Raw genomic sequence first — 22,319 nt, 5'->3', positions numbered from 1 at the left:
TGTTAACTGTTTACATGGCTAGTGTTACTAAGTGGTGTCCTCTGGTGCCCTCTGACCTTGACATATGTAGGGTTGTGTTAACTGTTTACATGGCTAGTGTTACTAAATGGTGTCCTCTGGTGTCCTCTGACCTTGACATATGTAGGGCAGTGTTAACTGTTTACATGGCTAGTGTTACTAAGTGGTGTCCTCTGACCTTGACATATGTATGGTTGTGTTAACTGTTTACATGGCTAGTGTTACTAAATGGTGTCCTCTGGTGTCCTCTGACCTTGACATATGTAGGGTTGTGTTAACTGTTTACATGGCTAGTGTTACTAAATGGTGTCCTCTGGTGTCCTCTGACCTTGACATATGTAGGGCAGTGTTAACTGTTTACATGGCTAGTGTTACTAAATGGTGTCCTCTGGTGTCCTCTGACCTTGACATATGTAGGGTTGTGTTAACTGTTTACATGGCTAGTGTTACTAAATGGTGTCCTCTGACCTTGACATATGTATGGTTGTGTTAACTGTTTACATGGCTAGTGTTACTAAATGGTGTCCTCTGGTGCCCTCTGACCTTGACATATGTATGGTTGTGTTAACTGTTTACATGGCTAGTGTTACTCAGTGGTGCCCTCTGACATTGACATATGTAGGGCAGTGTTAACTGTTTACATGGCTAGTATTACTAAATGGTGTCCTCTGGTGTCCTCTGACCTTGACATATGTAGGGCAGTGTTAACTGTTTACATGGCTAGTGTTACTAAATGGTGTCCTCTGGTGCCCTCTGACCTTGACATATGTATGGTTGTGTTAACTGTTTACATGGCTAGTGTTACTCAGTGGTGCCCTCTGACCTTGACATATGTAGGGCAGTGTTAACTGTTTACATGGCTAGTATTACTAAATGGTGTCCTCTGGTGTCCTCTGACCTTGACATATGTAAGGCAGTGTTAACTGTTTACATGGCTAGTGTTACTAAATGGTGTCCTCTGGTGTCCTCTGACCTTGACATATGTAGGGTTGTGTTAACTGTTTACATGGCTAGTGTTACTAAGTGGTGTCCTCTGGTGTCCTCTGACCTTGACATATGTAGGGCAGTGTTAACTGTTTACATGGCTAGTGTTACTAAGTGGTGTCCTCTGACCTTGACATATGTAGGGCAGTGTTAACTGTTTACATGGCTAGTGTTACTAAATGGTGTCCTCTGGTGTCCTCTGACCTTGACATATGTAGGGCAGTATTAACTGTTTACATGGCTAGTGTTACTAAATGGTGTCCTCTGGTGTCCTCTGACCTTGACATATGTATGGCAGTATTAACTGTTTACATGGCTGGTGTTACTAAGTGGTGTCCTCTGGTGCCCTCTGACCTTGACATATGTACGGTTGTGTTAACTGTTTTCATGGCTAGTGTTACTAAATGGTGTCCTCTGGTGTCCTCTGACCTTGACATATGTATGGCAGTATTAACTGTTTACATGGCTGGTGTTACTAAGTGGTGTCCTCTGGTGCCCTCTGACCTTGACATATGTACGGTTGTGTTAACTGTTTTCATGGCTAGTGTTACTCAGTGGTGCCCTCTGACCTTGACATATGTAGGGCAGTGTTAACTGTTTTCATGGCTAGTGTTACTCAGTGGTGCCCTCTGACCTTGACATATGTAGGGCAGTGTTAACTGTTTACATGGCTAGTGTTACTCAGTGGTGCCCTCTGAGAGCTCCAGAGTGGCGCAACAGTCTAAGGCACTGCATCTCAGTGCAAGAGGAATCACTACAGACCCTGGTTCAATTCCAAGCTGTATCACAACTGGCTGTGATTGGGAGTCCCATTGGGTAGTACACAATTGGCCCAGTGCTGTCTGGATTTGGCCAGGGTAGGCCGTCATTGTAAATAAGGATTTGTTCTTAACTGACTTGCCTAGTTAAATAAAGATATTTTTTTTAATGACCTTGACATTTGGCCTATATGTGTGATGTCATCATTTGGAAAATACATGGTCATGTTCATATCAGTAATGGTGATAGAAAGCCATTGAAGTATGTTCTTTCCTCAATATATAATCAGTATGTTTGTTCTTCTGTTTCAGGCGGGCCGCATCGACCCCCACCACCCCAAAGTGTGTGGCCACCAAGGCAATGTCCTGGACATCAAATGGAATCCCTTCTTTGAAAACATCATAGCTTCCTGCTCTGAAGATTCCTCTGTGAGTGCACACACACACACACACACACACACACACACACACACACACACACACACACACACACACACACACACACACACACACACACACACACACACACACACACACACACACACACACACACAAGGCTAGCTAATCAAGCAGTAATAGTTTCTGCAGTGATGCTATGCTACACACACACACACACACACACACACACACACAGTAAACTGCTGTTTCTGCTGACTCATTGACTGTGCAGCTACAGTTGAAGTTGGAAGTTAACATACACCTTAGCCAAATACATTTAAACTCAGTTTTTCACAATTCCTGACATTTAATAATCGTAAAAATTCCCTGTCCGAGGTCAGTTAGGATTACCACTTTATTTTAAGAATGTGAAATGTCAGAATAATAGTAGAGAGAATGATTTATTTCAGATTTTATTTCTTTCATCACATTTCCAGAGTGTCAGAAGTTTACATACACTCAATTTGTATTTGGTAGCATTGCCTTTAAATTGTTTAACTTGGATCAAACGTGTCGGGTAGCCTTCCACAAGCTTCCCACAATAAGTTGGGTGACTTTTGGCCCATTCCTCCTGACAGAGCTGGTGTAACTGAGTCAGATTTGTAGGCCTCCTTTGCTCACACACGCTTTTTCAGTTCTGCCCACACATTTTCTATAGGATTGAGGTCAGGGCTTTGTGATGGCCACTCCAATACCTTGACTTTGTTGTCTTTAAGCCATTTTGCCACAACTTTGTTAGTATGCTTGGGGTCATTGTCCATTTGGAAGAACCATTTGTGACAAGGCTTTAACTTCGCATGTGTGTGTGTGTGTGTGTGTGTGTGTGTGTGTGTGTGTGTGTGTGTGTGTGTGTGTGTGTGTGTGTGTGTGTGTGTGTGTGTGTGTGTGTGTGTGTGTGTGTGTGTGTGTGTGTGTGTGTGTGTGTGTGTGTGTGTGTGTGTGTGTGTCCAGGTACATGTATGGGAGATCCCAGAGGGAGGGCTGAGGCGGAATATGACAGAGGCCATGATGGAGCTGTATGGACACAGCAGGCGTGTGGGCCTCATCGAGTGGCACCCCACCAGCAGTGGAATCCTCTTCAGTGCTGGCTATGACTATAAGGTATTATCACTTATCACTGGCTAGGACTTTAAGGTATCATTACAGATCACTGGCTATGACTATAAGGTATCATTACAGATCACTGGCTATGACTGTAAGGTATCATTACAGATCACTGGCTACTACTGTAAGGTATCATTACAGATCACTGGCTACGACTGTAAGGTATCATTACAGATCACTGGCTATGACTATAAGGTATCATCACAGATCACTGGCTACGACTGTAAGGTATCATCACAGATCACTGGCTATTACTGTAAGGTATCATCACAGATCACTGGCTACGACTGTAAGGTATCATCACAGATCACTGGCTATGACTATAAGGTATTATCACTTATCACTGGCTAGGACTTTAAGGTATCATTACAGATCACTGGCTATGACTTTAAGGTATCATTACAGATCACTGGCTACTACTGTAAGGTATCATTACAGATCATTGGCTACAACTGTAAGGTATCATCACAGATCACTGGCTACTACTGTAAGGTATCATCACAGATCACTGGCTACTACTGTAAGGTATCATCACAGATCACTGGCTACAACTGTAAGGTATCATTACAGATCACTGGCTACGACTGTAAGGTATCATTACAGATCACTGGCTATGACTATAAGGTATCATCACAGATCACTGGCTACGACTGTAAGGTATCATCACAGATCACTGGCTACTACTGTAAGGTATCATTACAGATCACTGGCTACGACTGTAAGGTATCATCACAGATCACTGGCTACGACTGTAAAGTATCATCACAGATCACTGGCTACGACTGTAAGGTATCATTACAGATCACTGGCTACTACTGTAAGGTATCATTACAGATCATTGGCTACAACTGTAAGGTATCATCACAGATCACTGGCTACGACTGTAAGGTATCATCACAGATCACTGGCTACTACTGTAAGGTATCATCACAGATCACTGGCTACAACTGTAAGGTATCATTACAGATCACTGGCTATGACTGTAAGGTATCATTACAGATCACTGGCTATGACTATAAGGTATCATCACAGATCACTGGCTACGACTGTAAGGTGTCATCACAGATCACTGACTACTACTGTAAGGTATCATTACAGATCACTGGCTACGACTGTAAGGTATCATTACAGATCACTGGCTATGACTATAAGGTATTATCACTTATCACTGGCTACTACTGTAAGGTATCATCACAGATCACTGGCTACGACTGTAAGGTATCATCACAGATCACTGGCTACGACTGTAAAGGTATCATCACAGATCACTGGCTACGACTGTAAGGTATCATCACAGATCACTGGCTACTACTGTAAGGTATACAGAACAGGGTCACATTCATTAGTGCACAACATAGCACAACGTCACAAAACTATTTGTAATAGTACAAACAAACAAAAAAGTGTTTTTATTGGAGTTCAGGGGAAGTCTTTCCCTATTTCACTCCCTTTTCTTCAAAGATCAGATATGATCTAAGATCAGATCAGAACTGACAGTTGATATGATTCCCTGCCCGTCCCATCCAGATCCTGATCTGGAACCTGGAGATAGGTGAGCCGGTGAAGATGATCGACTGTCACTCTGACGTCATCGTGTGCATGTCCTTCAACACAGACGGCAGCCTGCTGGCCACCAGCTGTAAAGACAAGAAGCTGCGTGTCATCGAGCCGCGCTCCGGGAGAGTCTTACAGGTCAGTCTTACAGCGAGCAGAGAAAGTTTCACTGTCCTTTACAGAGTACATATAAATGAGTGAATATAATGCCCCATTACAGTAGTCTCTGTGTGTTTGTTCCCCACATTTAGAGTGAATATAATGCCCCATTACAGTAGTCTCTGTGTGTTTGTTCCCCACATTTAGAGTGAATATAATGCCCCATTACAGTAGTCTCTGTGTGTTTGTTCCCCACATTTAGAGTGAATATAATGCCCCATTACAGTAGTGTCTGTGTGTTTGTTCCCCACGTTTAGAGTGAATATAATGCCCCATTACAGTAGTCTCTGTGTGTTTGTTCCCCAAATTTAGAGTGAATATAATGCCCCATTACAGTAGTCTCTGTGTGTTTGTTCCCCACATTTAGAGTGAATATAATGCCCCATTGCAGTAGTCTCTGTGTGTTTGTTCCCCACATTTAGAGTGAATATAATGCCCCATTACAGTAGTCTCTGTGTGTTTGTTCCCCACATTTAGAGTGAATATAATGCCCCATTACAGTAGTCTCTGTGTGTTTGTTCCCCACATTTAGAGTGAATATAATGCCCCATTACAGTAGTCTCTGTGTGTTTGTTCCCCACCAGCACGCCAGTTGTAAGAACCACAGGGTGAACAGAGTGGTGTTTCTGGGCAACATGAAGAGGCTGCTAACGACAGGTGTGTCCCGGTGGAACACCAGACAGATTGCACTGTGGGATCAGGTGAGGCAGCCGGGGACCCCCTGCTGGGATGTGGGGCTGAATGTTTCCCCTTGTGTGTGTGTGTGTGTGTGTGTGTGTGTGTGTGTGTGTGTGTGTGTGTGTGTGTGTGTGTGTGTGTGTGTGTGTGTGTGTGTGTGTGTGTGTGTGTGTGTGTGTGTGTGTGTGTGTGTGTGTGTGTGTGTGCGCGTCTTCATGTGTGTGTGTGTGCGTGCGTGCGTGTGAGTGTGTATATGTGCAACTGCACTTGTGTGTATATCCTTAATTAAGGATTGTGTGTGTCCTCAAGTGTGTGTGTTCATGAACAATGTCTGATCCCTGTGTGTGTGTGTGTGTGTGTGTGTGTGTGTGTGTGTGTGTGTGTGTGTGTGTGTGTGTGTGTGTGTGTGTGTGTGTGTGTGTGTGTGTGTGTGTGTGTGTGTGTGTGTGTGTGTGTGTGTTGTCCCACAGGAGGACCTGTCTATGCCCATGGTAGAAGAGGAGATAGACGGTCTCTCAGGGCTGCTGTTTCCTTTCTATGATGCAGACACACACATGCTGTACCTGGCAGGAAAGGTGAGCACTGCCCCTTACACAACACAATGAACAGTGTGAACATGAGTGTGGACTCTTTTTTTTTAAAGACAAATTAGTCATTTGATTGGTTTAGGTAGATGTGAGACGTCATTTGATTGGTTTAAGTAGATGTGAGACGTCATTTGATTGGTTTAGGTAGATGTGAGACGTCATTTGATTGGTTTAGGTAGATGTGAGACGTCATTTGATTGGTTTAAGTAGATGTGAGACGTCATTTGATTGGTTTAGGTAGATGTGAGACGTCATTTGATTGGTTTAAGTAGATGTGAGACGTCATTTGATTGGTTTAGGTAGATGTGAGACGTCATTTGATTGGTTTAAGTAGATGTGAGACGTCATTTGATTGGTTTAAGTAGATGTGAGACGTCATTTGATTGGTTTAGGTAGATGTGAGACGTCATTTGATTGGTTTAAGTAGATGCGAGACCATAGTGTATCCAAACCGTTAACTCGTTAACCAAAAAGATTGTTAAATAGTATTTCCCTGATTCAATGCTGGTATTCCCTTTCTGTTTCGTCAACAACCCCTGTCAGGAACAGTGAGGGTAAAACATATATGTACATGTACAGGAAGACATCTGGGTCAGATAGTAAACAAATACATCCATTCCATTCACAGGGCGATGGCAACATCCGTTACTATGAGATCACCACAGAGAAGCCATACCTGCAGTATCTCATGGAGTTCCGCTCCCTGCCCCACAGAAAGGCCTTGGTAAGTGACAGACTCACCGGGGACGACGCTTACAGACAGAGACCAAGGGTTTGGGTTTGTTTGCTCAGCCACATCTTAGCTTTCATTCAGTAATGTTGGTGCTCTTTTTCTGAGTGAAAAATTGTGTATAAAAAATCTATGGAAATGCATCAATGATTTAAAAGAGTAATGTTGAACATTAACATCACTGTGGTGATGTCTAAGGTAATGTTATACAGTACCATCACTATGGTAATGTCTAAGGTAATGTTATACAGTAACACCACTATGGTAATGTTATACAGTAACACCACTATGGTAATGTTATACAGTAACACCACTATGGTAATGTTATACAGTAACACCACTATGGTAATGTTATACAGTAACATCACTATGGTAATGTTATACAGTAACATCACTATGGTAATGTTATACAGTAACATCACTATGGTGATGTCTAAGGTAATGTTATACAGTAACACCACTATGGTAATGTTATACAGTAACACCACTATGGTGATGTCTAAGGTAATGTTATACAGTAACATCACTATGGTAATGTTATACAGTAACATCACTATGGTGATGTCTAAGGTAATGTTATACAGTAACACCATTATGGTAATGTTATACAGTAACATCACTATGGTGATGTCTAAGGTAATGTTATACAGTAACACCATTATGGTAATGTTATACAGTAACACCACTATGGTAATGTTATACAGTAACATCACTATGGTGATGTCTAAGGTAATGTTATACAGTAACACCATTATGGTAATGTTATACAGTAACATCACTATGGTAATGTTATACAGTAACATCACTATGGTAATGTTATACAGTAACACCATTATCGTAATGTTATACAGTAACACCACTATGGTAATGTTATACAGTAACACCATTATGGTAATGTTATACAGTAACACCACTATGGTAATGTTATACAGTAACATCACTATGGTGATGTCTAAGGTAATGTTATACAGTAACACCATTATGGTAATGTTATACAGTAACATCACTATGGTAATGTTATACAGTAACATCACTATGGTAATGTTATACAGTAACATCACTGTGGTGATGTCTAAGGTAATGTTATACAGTAACATCACTATGGTAATGTTATACAGTAACATCACTATGGTGATGTCTAAGGTAATGTTATACAGTAACATCACTATGGTGATGTCTAAGGTAATGTTATACAGTAACACCATTATGGTAATGTTATACAGTAACATCACTATGGTAATGTTATACAGTAACATCACTATAGTGATGTCTAAGGTAATGTTATACAGTAGCAGGACTAAGGTAATGTTATACAGTAACAGGACTATGGTGATGTTTAAGGTAATGTTATTCAGTAGCAGGACTATGGTGATGTCTAAGGTAATGTTATTCAGTAGCAGGACTATGGTGATGTTATTCAGTAGCAGGACTATGGTGATGTTTAAGGTAATGTTATACAGTAACATCACTATGGTAATGTTATTCAGTAGCAGGACTATGGTGATGTTTAAGGTACCTCCATTCCCTCCACAGGTGTGATGCCTAAACATGGGCTGGACGTAACAGCCTGCGAGGTGTTTCGCTTCTACAAGCTGGTGACGCTGAAGGGGCTGATCGAGCCCATCTCCATGATAGTACCAAGGAGGGTCAGTGCGGATGCCCTTCTCCCTCTCACTTCATATAGCACTGTTTCTCGATCCATACCTGGAAAGACCTTGGGGTGTGTGCACATATTTGTTACAGCCCTGCACTAACACACCTCATTCATCTTATCTAGGGCAGTTGAATCAGATTACATGTTGAATCCGTGCAGGGTCGGAACAAACATGTACACCCTTGGGAATAAACAGAGATCTTAAAGTATTGGAACATGCTCTCAGTCTGTCTCTCCTGGTGTTGCAGTCAGAGACATACCAGGAGGACATCTATCCAATGACGGCAGGGACCGAGCCTGCCCTCTCAGCCAATGACTGGTTGAGTGGTATCAACCGAGGTACAGTGCATGCCACATGTATCTGTAGTTTGAATATTCAGCACACCTTATGATATAGTCCTAGTAGTGGGAGAGGAAATGTTTACATCAATTTATAGTGTGTGTGTACTGTACATAGCACATTTTCATGAAGTTCGTGTGTGTGTGTGTGTGTGTGTGTGTGTGTGTGTGTGTGTGTGTGTGTGTGTGTGTGTGTGTGTGTGTGTGTGTGTGTGTGTGTGTGTGTGTGTGTGTGTGTGTGTGTGTGTGTGTGTGTGTGTGTGTGTGTGTGTGTGTGTGCGCAGACCCAGTGTTAATGTCCCTGAAGAAGGGCTACCAGAAGCCCAACCAGCTGGTGTTCAAGGCACCGGTGAAGGAAAAGAAAGGTGTGGTGGTCAACGGCATTGACCTGCTGGAAAACGTACCACCCAGGACAGAGAACGAGGTGTGTTCATCAGATAACTGTAGATGGAGGTATGGGTGGATGAATGGATAAATGAAAAGAGAAGGAAGAAGGTTAGTTGGTGGGTGGTGAGTGAGTGTATTAAACACTACTTGGAATGGGGTGCAAATGCTCAAATGACTTCCTGAGCACAATTACAGACTATGGTCTATAGCCTGTTATCTTTGTGGACCTGAGCCCTCTGTTCTGTAGTTCCTGGGGATGTTCTACAGGACACTACATGACCCTGATCCCTCTGTTCTGTAGTTCCCTGTTCTACAGGACACTCCCTGATCCCTCTATTCTGTAGTTCCTGGGGATGTTCTACAGGACACTATATGATCCCTCTATTCTGTATCCCTCTGTTCTGTAGTTCCTGGGGATGTTCTACAGGACACTACATGACCCAGGACACTCTATGACCCTGATCCCTCTATTCTGTAGTTCCTGGGGATGTTCTACAGGACACTCTATGGCCCCCTCTGTTCTGTAGTTCCTGGGGATGTTCTACAGGACACTATATGACCCTGATCCCTGTTCTGTAGTTCCTGGGGATGTTCTGGACACTTCTGATCCCTCTGTTCTGTTCTGTAGCTACTGAGGATGTTCTTCAGGCAGCAGGAGGAGCTGAGAAAGCTGAAGGAGGAGCTGAACACCAAGGACGTTAAAATACGCCAGCTGGAGCTGGAACTCAACAACCTGAGGAACGTCAGCCCCGTTGGAAACGATGTCTGACCTCTGATCTCTAGCTTATGGCACCACCATCACCACCATGCCACGTCCAGCGTCCTCCCTCCCTTTCATCGTGTATCATTTGTACTTCCTGTTGCAATTGATAATGTAATAGCCACCAGATAATGTAAATACTGATTATAACGTTTGTGTAACAATTTTTGTTATCGATAATGTCATCATATTGACATCACTGTTAAATCCCTCAATTGATAATATAATAACCAACTGGTAATGTATTTTATTGTTATAAGATTTTTTTAAAATTCTGTTGATAGATGTATCCTGATATCCGGTTTGGTTTCATTATGATTAATTATTACATCATCACTCGCAATACACCCCTCCCCCCTATTGCAGAGCACCATCAGTGTTTCCCAGGGGTCCTCACACCCCACCTGCCATGTCATGCCATGCCCCTCTGAGTCCACCTGGCAAAGCCTTTGTCATCACCCAGAAATGCCACCCCCAAATCCTCCAACGTCCACCCTACCATCGCCAGAGACTAACCTGGGGAAAGAGATTGACTTCCCCCTCCTCCACCAATCCTCCCCCATGGTCTACCCACTGCAAACCAACTCACAGCAAAGCTGCAACATCTCAACCTCCACCCTACCATCGCCAGAGACTAACCTGGGGAAAGAGATTGACTTCCCCCTTCTCCACCAATCCTCCCCCATGGTCTACCCACTGCAAACCAACTCACAGCAAAGCTGCAACATCTCAACCTCCCAGTGGAAGAGTCTTCTACTAGTTCCAACTACTGTGGATGATGCGTTTTACAGGGACATGAATGAGGATGATGTGTTTTACAGGGACATGAATGAGGATGATGTGTTTTACAGGGACATGAATGAGGATGATGTGTTTTACAGGGACAAGAATGAGGATGATGTGTTTTACAGGGACATGAATGAGGATGATGTGTTTTACAGGGACATGAATGAGGATGATGTGTTTTACAGGGACATGAATGAGGTGTATTTCAAGACAGTTTTTTTTCTTCATCTCCTAAGAATGTGTTGTCTGTAAAAAGCTGCAGCTCTGGCTCAGCCTGGCATACAGCAACCCAGATGTAGTCTTAATGGGCAGTTTGTCTGTCGCCTCAGACATTATCTTTAGGAGACGTTTTGTTAGAAAATGTATTATTGTTACTATTTATTTGTTATATTTGATGTTTCTAGCTAACTCTTTATGCAGAAACATTCATCTCATGTCTTTGGGAGAAATCGTGGTCATGAAAATGATGGCTGACACACTTGTGGTTGAATTATGTTTTCACCCAAATGGTGGCAATTTGTCTGAGACCGTATACTCAAACACATCCTGTATTCTCTTGATTGAATCAACACTCAAATCTGGTCAATTGGAATATTAGTCAACATGAAATGAGGTTTTGTACGTAACAGTACATCAAACCTGAAATATTAATACAATATTTGTCTTTATACCTTTCAGCTACGAATATTCTATTTCAGAAAGTGCCCAACATTGTTAATCTGTGGTGTTCCACATGATCCATTCCTCTCAAGTTAAGACTCTCTGATATTTCCTGTAGTTCAGGTTACTTATACTATACCTCTAGAGAGGAATCATATGTACCATTGTCATAATATTGTCATAATCTGTAACATACTCTGCAGGGGTTGACTGACTAAATGAATGAAACAGTGATATTTCTTACACAAGGTAATTATTTACATCTTTACCCCTAACATACACCTTGTAAAGACCCCCGTTCCCATCCCATCAAATGTTATACTGTAATCCTTATCCAATGAGGACACCTAGGAAACAAATGTAGGTAGAGTAGCGTGGTTGCCAGGTGTTTCATTTTGCTTTAGCAAACTCCCCAGGCATTCATTGTCATGCCATATGGACATGGGAGAAGTTGCCTTAAGCTCTTACAGGTGTGGGTGGCTAGCACCCGGTGGGCATCTAGACAGGCAACAGTGAAGGTGAACATGGTGGATAAGGTCAGGTCAGCCCGTAGAGAATGACAGAGGTCTCAAGTGGCGTAAAGGAGGGGATTCAGTGTGTTGCTATGGTGAACAAACAGCAGTATGCAAGGTGAGTGATAAACACTGCAGTATTGTTGGAATGGGAGGATAACAAACCATTTGGTGGAGATGATGATGATGGCCTATAGGTGTAGTAAATATTGGTCGATAACCATCTAAATGCCTAGTTGTACTATGTGCTGATGAAACTGTGCAGAATGACAATTCTCTCAGAAAGACAGAACTGTGTACTGGGTCAGTTGGCCTACAATACATCTTGTTTCACCTCATTGATCTACAAGTCCCAACAACTAATATCAATTTGTCAAGTTAATGCAATAAGTGGATAAACCAGATGATTCCCTTTCAGCCTGAACTACCTGGGTTCTCCACATGATGTCAGTAGTAGGCTGCAGTACGTTAGGAAGCAGGTACAAGGTAGCACAACCATCTGGGATGATCAAAAACACTGTCAACTATTAGATGACGATGTAAGCAATTCAAAAAAGACCACAAACCACAACTTGTATAAAAAAAAAATATTTATTGAAGTGAGAGGGAGGAAATGAAAAGTTTGTCTCATGGTAAGGAATTAGCTTTGATGACAGTGGGTTAAACATGTAAGGGGAACATGACTGAGGTAGGTCTATCTGACCAGGAACTGCCCTATGGTTTAACAAAAGAAAATGCAAAAGGTGTTTTCTTTGCACATTGCCCAGCGGTGTCTTATATAGGTGGGGAACGAATATGGACTCCAAGAGTTGGACAGCAATAACACATTTGGATTCAGTGAGTATTTCTGTGAATATAATTTGGTGAAAATGGAAATCGTGTACCAGATTCAATTAGCCTATTTTAGGGTACGGCTGCACAGATATTCAATATCTTACTACAGTTCATCGTTACAATTAATTAAGTGTAAATGTCTGCCATTATCAAAGAGTAATAGACAAAAAATAGATTTGGTCAGTATTTACAAATAACAGGTCATTTCCGAACTATCAAAGCTAGGGGTTAAGGAGAAGCATTGTGACAAAGGCAGACATTCTTTACTCTGCTTAAAAAGATGCCCTGTATACAGTCCATTCTATGAACGTTTAAACACCCGTTCCATGATGAAAACAGCACATACAACGACACACGGATGACGCCACAAAACGCTTCATGTCCACTGAAAGAAAAAGACAGCGAATAAGAAACGGGTATAGGAAACTGTCATACTTCAAATCCAGTAGTCGACTTTAAAATCTATTTCAGACATGCACTTCTAAAAGGTTTTTTGGTAAGTTTGTCTCTTTAAATACATAAATCATCATCAGAAATCTGTTTCCACAGGAAGGTATCAATATCACTGAGAAAACAAAACCTTTACAAAGGTTTGGAGCGAATAACAGCGGGACTTTTAGGAAATGTTCTCTTCTGCCCTTCCAGTGGTTTGCAGGGGACAGATATGAGTCGAATACAAGGAATCAAAAAAGGTACAACAACAAAAAATATAAGAAAAAAATAATAAAATGTCAACTTGTTTCCTTACACCAACCCTTTACCCAGCTGGCCCATGACACTACCCATGCCTACTGCAATATATGACAACTGACAAATACAGGGGATACAAGGTTAAAACAGTCTGATCAGAACATAGCTTGGTGATGAGCACATCCTCAGTCATCTTCCTCCTCCTCTGCTTCCTCGTCTAGATCCCTTTTCCTCTTCAGACCTCGCTCCTCTTCTAGGAAAACAAGTCAATGGTCACGTTCAACAGGAAAGCATTCAGTTTGGTTTTTAAGTAGACATGTTATTTTTTTAAATCAGTCCCAATATCAAAGCTACACAAGATACTGTGACCTTGTGCATTTGGTGACAGCAGTGAGATTCCACCACACTCACCTTCGTTATCCTCATCACTCTCCTTGCCGTCCAACTCCTCCTCTTCCTCCTAAGAGGAGACAAATGCAGATCAGAATCTCCCTTGTCATGTGCCCTGGGTCATATTCAAATAATGATGTCACAGTGCAGTGGTTGAGATGCACCTTCTGGTTAGTAAAACATCAGCCCAGTCTACATCACTAAAGTCATAAGATCATTTTGTGTGGCCTTTTATTCATTTTTTTTTTTTTAATCATTGAACTTATCATGCAGGCGTCGATCAAGATAAAAGTATCATTGCAGCCCCATCCATAATGTTTCACCTCTCCACTTAGGTCCTCCTCTTCCTCTTCTTCACCTTCCTCATCGTCATCATCCTCCTCTTTTCTTGGTGGGGCATCTTCGTCCTCATCCTCTTCCTCCTCCTCGTCTACCTCTGCAGTTGAAAATAGAATTAGCCTATTAAGGTGATCAAAAAAATGCATAAGGGCCACTACAACGTTACAATAGTTATAATGCAACTCATTCACTGCAGCCACTTGGTATAATACCGTTGTTACAAAAGGAATCTTTGAACAACAACATGAACATAATGACCATTAGAAAAACACAAAAGGTCATGTCAGAGCTCTATGGGTTCATATCCATCCGTCAAATCACAGCCCAATCAGAATATTATTTACCAACGTTTTAAACAGTATGGATCTTAAATCGTACCGTCACTGTCATCGTCATCATCCAGTCCCTCCACATAGGCCTCTGCGTCCGAATCGGGCGCCTCCTTGTCGTCTTTGTCATAGCCGTCCAGGTACGTCAACTGGGGAGGAGCTTGAACACGTTGTCTCTGTAGTCGTTGAGGTTGGTCACCTCGCAGTTGAACAAGTCTAAGCTTTTGAGGGTCTCTAATTTTTTCTGTGAAAGGAGAGAAGTCTTCATGATGAAATATGAATATTTAGGCTTAGTTTGTTTTCTTTAATACTGACTACTCTAACTAGATTAAAATATACACTATGGAGGTTTAGTTGCTAATTGTTTACCTCAAAGCTTTACATACAAGTTATGGAGGTACATTTGATGAATGATGTATTTTCTGGACAATGTTATGTCCATTTAGGGTTCCCTTTCAGACCCAATAGCACCTTGAGGCACGAGTTCAGTATAATATATATACATACAGAGCTACTATGTTGTCATGACACCCACTGCATACCAAAGGTTCTATCGTGCTGAGGTCTTTCATTTTGTTGCCACTGAGGTTTAGATGTGTGAGGTTTGGACATTTCTCCGCCAGTACGTCCAGCCCACCTGAGATCCTGTTGTCGCTGAGTTCAAGCTGAGGAGAAAATAATGCAACAACTATATGAGCAGAGTAATAACAGAACATCCATAAAACAGATTTTCACTTTACTGCACAAAGTGCTAATAGCATGGCAACAATAATACTTTTTTTTTTTTTTTTTAGAAAACCAACTTTTTTCAGCTTGTTCAGCTTCGGCAAGTTGGAGACCGACGTCAGCCCAACGTTGATTGTGCTTAGAAATTCCAACTCTTCAAATTCATCTGTGAGGCCCTCAATTTTGCCTTCGTTTGAGCGACAGTTATCAAGCACCAGTTCTTTCACCTGGAAAACAAGAGGAATAGGAAATGTAAAATGATTCTTTACTCCAAATGTGTAACTACAGTATGTCTGTAGTTTGAGGGAGGGTGGTCCCAAAGCAACAGAGTCTGCATAAAGCTACATTTGACAGCAGAGGAGGCTGGTGGTAGGAGCTATAGGAGGACGGGCTCATTGGAATGGCGGGAACGGAACGCTATCAAACACATCGAATCCACATGTTTGACCCTGTTCCATTTATTCCAATCCAATGAGCCTGTCCTGCTATAGCTCTTCCTACCAGCCTCCTCTGACACTGGTCTAGTGCAGAAAATGTTACATAACAGATGGTATGTGTTGCTTGAGCTTTAATGAATTGATCATTTATTAAACATAGTAGTCAGAATCTGGGTGGTAGTTTCAGGTAACTTGTTTGTTCCACGGATCACTATTTGGTAAATACATGGAGGTGATTTCTCACAGGAACGTACATGTAGTAATGTAGTAATACACATTTAGATTGAACTCACTTTAAACATATCTGATTAATATGATAGTACCCAGCTTGTACACTCCTCTGCAATTCACACATTTTGGGGACACAATGCAGACTAATGTTTTGCACAGGACTCACCTGGATTCTCATTAGTGTCCTAAAAGGACAATGACCAATATTAATATTTTTAAATTGGTACCGCTGCTTGTATTCCATTGTCATAGTCAGCTCATAGGAAAACACAGACACCTCTGGTATATTAAATGTGCCATGAAAACATCTTCTGTTCACGGGTGAAATTAACATTATGCTGAGTGGACACCATTGGCATTATATTATACCCTGGATGAGACCATCTGTGCTGCTGGTGAGAGCCAAATCCGAAAATTATGCACGTATTACGCACGTAACAAATTCGACTAAATAGGGGTAAACTACGCACAATGATCGACGTGTGGGTGTATTTTGTCGATTTTCATTGCTCTAAAAGCGAAAACAACCTGCTACGAGTCGTGCAATGGGTCATCAAGCGAGTAGGAGGGGCTGCCGATTGGAAGTTGGCTGGGTTGGCAGCAGGCGTAAGAAAACCAATCGTTACATTATGGCTTACTCATAAAGAGTTGACGATTTGGATTGTAGCCTACTGCAATATGTTTAAAGGTATGCAGGAAAAAGTTGTTATCGTCCGTGTTAAATGAACGCACAGCAATGTACACGGTATCTTCGATAGAAACCGTTGCCTTTGTTTCTCGGTAAAATGGCGGCTTGTCCTAGATCTTGAAACTGGAGCACCGCAGCCAGAAATTGCCTGTCGGTTTTTATGTGCTTAGCTTGACAGAAAATTATTCTCTATTGTTTGATACTGAAACCAGGGTCAAACTCGTCGTTTTACAAGTGGGAATCCAAGCATGCGAATAGCCTATGCAACCAAACGAGTTATAATGTATAACATTGTAACATGCTTTTTAAAATTCTTATTCGGCAATAGTCTCATGATATTCTCTGAATGTGCACCTTGTTTAGAATATGAGCCGAGATAGATGTTTCTTGACTAAAATCCTAGGACGGACAAAACCTTTTCATTGCGGTTTTAAATGAGTTGTGTAGGCTATGTACTTAACGTAAGACCTAGGCTGTTATAACAAATACAAAAAGTAGGCCCAGCCTACCATGCACGGTAGATAAAGCCTTCCCAACGAATGATACACACGTCTATTTGACAGTCTATGAATTAGCCTTTGGATAAACAATCCGTAGGCAGAGCAGGTCGGTTACCAAACCATTTCCAATAGGTATAGCCTGTGCTGCGTAATAAGTTGTGAGCGAGCAATCGCCAGGGTACCAAGGACATTGTGTAGCCTATGCATGTGCTAAAATAGTAACGTTAATTGTATGAGAACTGACAATGAATTAGCTGAAATGAGGCTATGAATGCGCCTTGTTGATGGGAAGGAAAAGGGCGCGTTCAGGACTACAAAGTTACCATTAGGCAATATGGCTCACGCTTGCCTTTTAAATACAGATATGAAAATTAGGTGTATTGGTGCATTATCACCAACTGCACTTTCAGACATGCTTCCTTCTAATCGTGTTAAGTTGGCTACGAAGTCTAGAGCGGCAATTACGGTGATAAATATCAGCAACAATGTAACAAACTGCTCCGGTGAAGGCAACATTGCTAACTCACGAAGAAAACTTTGTAACCCTTTGCATATCACACCATCATTAAAACAATTGCAAACAATACGATCTCAACGTTAGCTTACATCAGATGGCGTGCGATTCCGCAATTCTAGATGAATTCTTTTCTTCATATCCATCTTGAGAAAACCAGTCCACCGATTTTATAAACAAAGTATACAGACGTAAAAGTATTTTTTTTACTGAAATTGCAACTACTACTCCTTGAACAGACTGCTGTTGTTCATTCAAACTTGATCTCCTCGGTAGGCGGGAATGTGAGTTGGGATTGTCGTCACCATTGACCAATTACAATCGCCAACAAAAAGGGGGACAGGATTTACAAAAGATCACCCACCAATAAAAGGCGATTATGAAATTGGGTGGGGTTTTCTACACAATGTTTGGTTGTATGTTCAGTATTTAAGTTGACATCTAAAGTATGTACACATCAACATTGAAATATGTCCATCAAGATTTACTTAGCACACAACTAAATGATGAAATGTGGCTTAATTAGTGAGGATCCTCCTTAGCAATTCATTTAGATATTGTCAAAATGTTGCCTTAATTTTGAAGTAGGTTATGGACATCTTCAACGATGGGCTAATTACGCACGCAGGTGCGGTGCTTAAAACCTTTCAATCGACGTTTTTGACATCTTCCTCATTTTATCATTGTGAGTTTCGGCGAGTCTGCTGCCAACATCATTTTGGCTTTGGGCCTTGGCCACAACATCATAATTATATAAGTACGCCGTTATGCACTAGACCCGTTTCCCGACACAGGCTAATGAAGAAAGAGCAGCATGCAACTGCGGCAACATCTGGTGACTTGTAAGCCTCGCCGTAGTGGTTTATGCATAGCCAAACTCCTGTTTTTGTATATCCAAGAATGTGTGGAATGCAGGATTGTTGCCACCAAAATTTATTGACACACCGAAACCACTCACACATTACAAAGTGGTCGCATCAGAGACCCCCATTGCCGCCATTACATGTGATGGATTGAAACCATGGTCTCACCACATATCCCAACCAGTTACTGCAATTGTGTAGGTAGGCTACAATAGGCTACATTGACTTCCGCATCTCTTATGAACCAACAATCATGCACTGGTGATGGAGAAAAACAAGGTCACCTGACTTGGCTACGCCGGCGCCATCTTGCCAGCAAAATGCAATACAGTGAAATGTAATTTATTGATGATTAAAACGAACAAAAATCATTAACATTACCTATCATTGAGGTCAGTTCTGTATGGCGCTCCGACATTGCTTTAAAAAGCATGGAAAACGTAAAGCTTTACGCGCTACTAATTGTTTTTTCTCAAATGCACCGACTTTGCTGGCTGAGAGAACACATTTGATGAGAAGCTGTCGCTCATGTCATGTACATTTCAGGTCATTTCGTTCTCGACAGTCTTCTTCCACTTTCCTGGCCAGTTTCCGCACCGTGCCTGCAGGATCATTTGGAACCATTTTTGGGTATTGCTGTTTGTCGCATTTGCCAGCACCATATTTCCGCTGGGTGTGTCCCTCTGACTATATGCCCTTGTTCTGCCTTGAATGTGAGAAGAGAACTGCATACTGCGTGTTTCTTGTGCGCAGAGCAGTTTTCCACGTCGCTCGACCTTTCCCGCAACCATCTCTCCCTCCCTTGCTCTGAATAGAGCTCAAACTCAAACATTTCCGCTTGAGACGAGGGGAATAGGCAGGCTCGTTTGTAGGAAAATAGCAACATCAGGTAACTCTATCAGGTCAGGTTGCTCTAATGATGTGTACATTTGTAGCAACATCGTATTATAGTAGCCTACTTTTGTAAATGCATTTACAAAAAGCCTACTTGCCTATTTAGAGGAGTGGCCGGTTTTGGTTACACGAGGAATATGTTTCTTAATATAGCTAACACTTATGTAGCTAAGGCTAAACTGGAGCCAAACATTCTAATTTCTAGGCTTCTATTACTAAACAGCATAACTCCAGTAGGCTACTTTGTAGGAATGACCTTGTTACTACACAGGTATACGACAATTGGAGGAAACATACATAATGCAGCCTGTATGCTATCTTTAACGGCACTCCCATCTATTTTGGTTTGAACTGAAACAACGTTACAGGAGTAGCCCCTGGCACACTATGAATACAGGTTGAATGGTGGCCTAGAGTTAACAAATGAACATTTACGAGTACTACGTGTGTATGCATGAAAGATGCCACTTCCCAAATGTAATGTTTTAATTCCAAAGGCCCAGATGCATTGCAGTCCTTCCTCCTACCTAGCAGGTAATATAACTGAGTGTGATGTAGTCGTTTTGATTCAAGTTGATTCAGGACCTACACAAAGACAGTTTTGTAGCCTATAGGCCTATACTAAGAGCTTAAGATATTTCGTTTTTTACATAGGCCTAGTTGTCATGTTGCAACTTGCTTGACTAGATACATTTTGCTTCAATAAGCCTATCAAGCTCATGTATTCACATGTAGGCTGTTAAATCACAGCTGCACAGCTCCACACCATTGCCATCTAGTGGTGGATACAGTGCCTTGCCTACTTTATTTCTATGTAGCAGACAGGCAGCATTAGGTCATTATTATATATCAGCAGGGTATGATATTTCTTATATAAGAGCTGGAAGCACCAGAAGGAAATGTGCCAGCCCAGTATGGCTGCAAGAGCACAACTTTAAATGGTTGGGGGTAACATAGTAATTATTGGAGGATGATGCAGCCATGTGTTTTTATTTAACCAGGCAAGTCAGTTAAGAACAAATTCTTATTTACAATGACAGCCTACCAATGCAGGCCAAACCTGGATGATGCTGGGCCAATTGTGGGCTGCCCTATGGGACTTCCAAAGTGGCATCACAGCCGGTTGTGATACAGCCTGGAATGAATAATGCAGGGTCTGTAGTGAAAGTGGCGCCTCTAGCACTGACATGCAGTACCTTGACCGTTGAACCAGGGTCTGTATGGCCTTGAGATAGAAGCGCCTCTAGCACTGAGATGCAGTGCCTTAGACCGTTGAACCAGGGTCTGTAGTGACGCCTCTAGCACTGAGATGCAGTGGTGCCTTAGACTGCAGCGCCACTCGGTGAGCCTCTCTTCTCTGGTAAAAATATTTTACTATAACACTATACTTTGTCAGGCCTCAATATGTTCAGAACTATTCTCTACCCTAAGGCTTTAAAGTTGACCTGCTGGTTTAAAAAATACTTTAACTCTAAAGTGGATTTTTTTTAAATCCAGAAATCAGAGACATTTCACACATAAGGTCTAAAAATGAACAATCTTTCACTTTGAAAGTATGTTGTCCTTTTTTATGCACTAGACCAGTGGTTCCCCACAGTTTTCGGTTACTGTACCACCAACTGAATTCTGCTCTGCCTGGAGTACCCCTGAAGTACCCCTTCATGTGCATTTTACCAGTAGGCCTATGGTCTCATGAGTCTTCTCAAGTACCCCCTGTGGATAGACCAGGTACCCCCAGGGGTCCTAGTAGCCTTATTTGAGAACCACTGCACCCTACCATATGTAGGGATCATTTCTATCCACTAGATGGAACCTTAGGGTAGAGAATCGTTTTGAACATAATGAGACCTGACAAAGTATAATGTTGTAGTAAAATAATTTTACCAGAAGAGGGGGGTGTTGATGAGGAAACAAGATTATGGTGAAGCGCCCTTATAAACATATAGAGGGGACACATACCCCAAAACATTTGTGAGGAGCTGACCAATGGAAACAAAGTCACACACTATGTATAGTCTACTATCAAACATCTAATGTTGGTAACCAGGGAAAGTGAAGTGTTCTGCAAATGAGTATTCATTCAGTACATTTAGAAATGTCCAAATCAATGACAGTGTAAGATGATCAATTGTATAAATATTGGATCCTATGTCAGAAGATAAAGTTGCTAATTTTGAGGCATAACACTAATGTCACTTCCTTGTATATTTTGATAGTTATAACCTAAAGCTTGGGGTATCAGTGGACTCTTCCTCATACCAACGTGGGATCCAGAGTTTGACTCAATGGCAAAAAGATCATCTGCGGTTGCCGGTTTGAATCCCCAAGCTGATGGGGGAATCTGGAGGGTCCTTCAAAATCCCATGAGCTAACTACCGCCATTGTACCCTTTAACCCCAAAACTGGTCCAGTCTGTCCCTTGTTCTGACCCCTACTTCTCTATGTGTATATACAGTACTGCATGTGTACGCCCACCTGGGAGAAGGGGATATACAATAGATATTTCTGTTGCAAAATGGACTAATAAAGTTCTCTTATAAGAGGAGAAAATTCTCTCCGTCCACCACATGTATGGTAGCCTATATTTGAACTATTTGAATGTCTTACCAACACAACAAATCTTCTGACCCCTATTTTTCTAAATAATTAGCTGAGGATCCTCTTCTGCTAAATTCAAGTGATGTGCATATCTGAGAACAATGGTAGGAGCCAGGAGAAGGTTCTATGGTTCACGGGGTAACTCAAGTTGCTCTACATTCATTATTCATATTAATTG

At 41.8% G+C, this 22,319-nt stretch overlaps 1 long non-coding RNA gene and 2 pseudogenes across 2 annotated transcripts; 2 read left to right on the top strand and 1 right to left on the bottom strand.

Annotated features, from left to right (window-relative positions):
- Nucleotides 1–11,374, top strand: part of LOC124035488 — an 86,746-nt pseudogene extending 75,372 nt beyond the window's left edge.
- Nucleotides 11,375–12,680: 1,306 nt separating this feature from the next.
- Nucleotides 12,681–18,110, bottom strand: LOC124035486 (annotated as a pseudogene). The gene is made up of 7 exons (XR_006838743.1): nucleotides 17,879–18,110; nucleotides 15,494–15,643; nucleotides 15,233–15,355; nucleotides 14,740–14,934; nucleotides 14,346–14,458; nucleotides 14,044–14,092; nucleotides 12,681–13,885 (listed from the first exon to the last, which is right to left on the bottom strand). The product of XR_006838743.1 is annotated as an acidic leucine-rich nuclear phosphoprotein 32 family member A-like (transcript).
- A 547-nt stretch (nucleotides 18,111–18,657) lies between these two features.
- LOC124035487 lies at nucleotides 18,658–21,818 on the top strand. The gene is made up of 2 exons (XR_006838744.1): nucleotides 18,658–19,538; nucleotides 21,760–21,818. It is a non-coding gene; the product is annotated as an uncharacterized LOC124035487 (long non-coding RNA).
- Nucleotides 21,819–22,319: the final 501 nt, after the last annotated feature.

Source organism: Oncorhynchus gorbuscha, linkage group LG05 (assembly GCF_021184085.1).
Source record: "Oncorhynchus gorbuscha isolate QuinsamMale2020 ecotype Even-year linkage group LG05, OgorEven_v1.0, whole genome shotgun sequence".
Taxonomy (NCBI): domain Eukaryota; kingdom Metazoa; phylum Chordata; class Actinopteri; order Salmoniformes; family Salmonidae; genus Oncorhynchus; species Oncorhynchus gorbuscha.
Note: the sequence above shows the minus strand (reverse complement) of the source record. Positions and strands in the feature narration are given on the sequence as shown.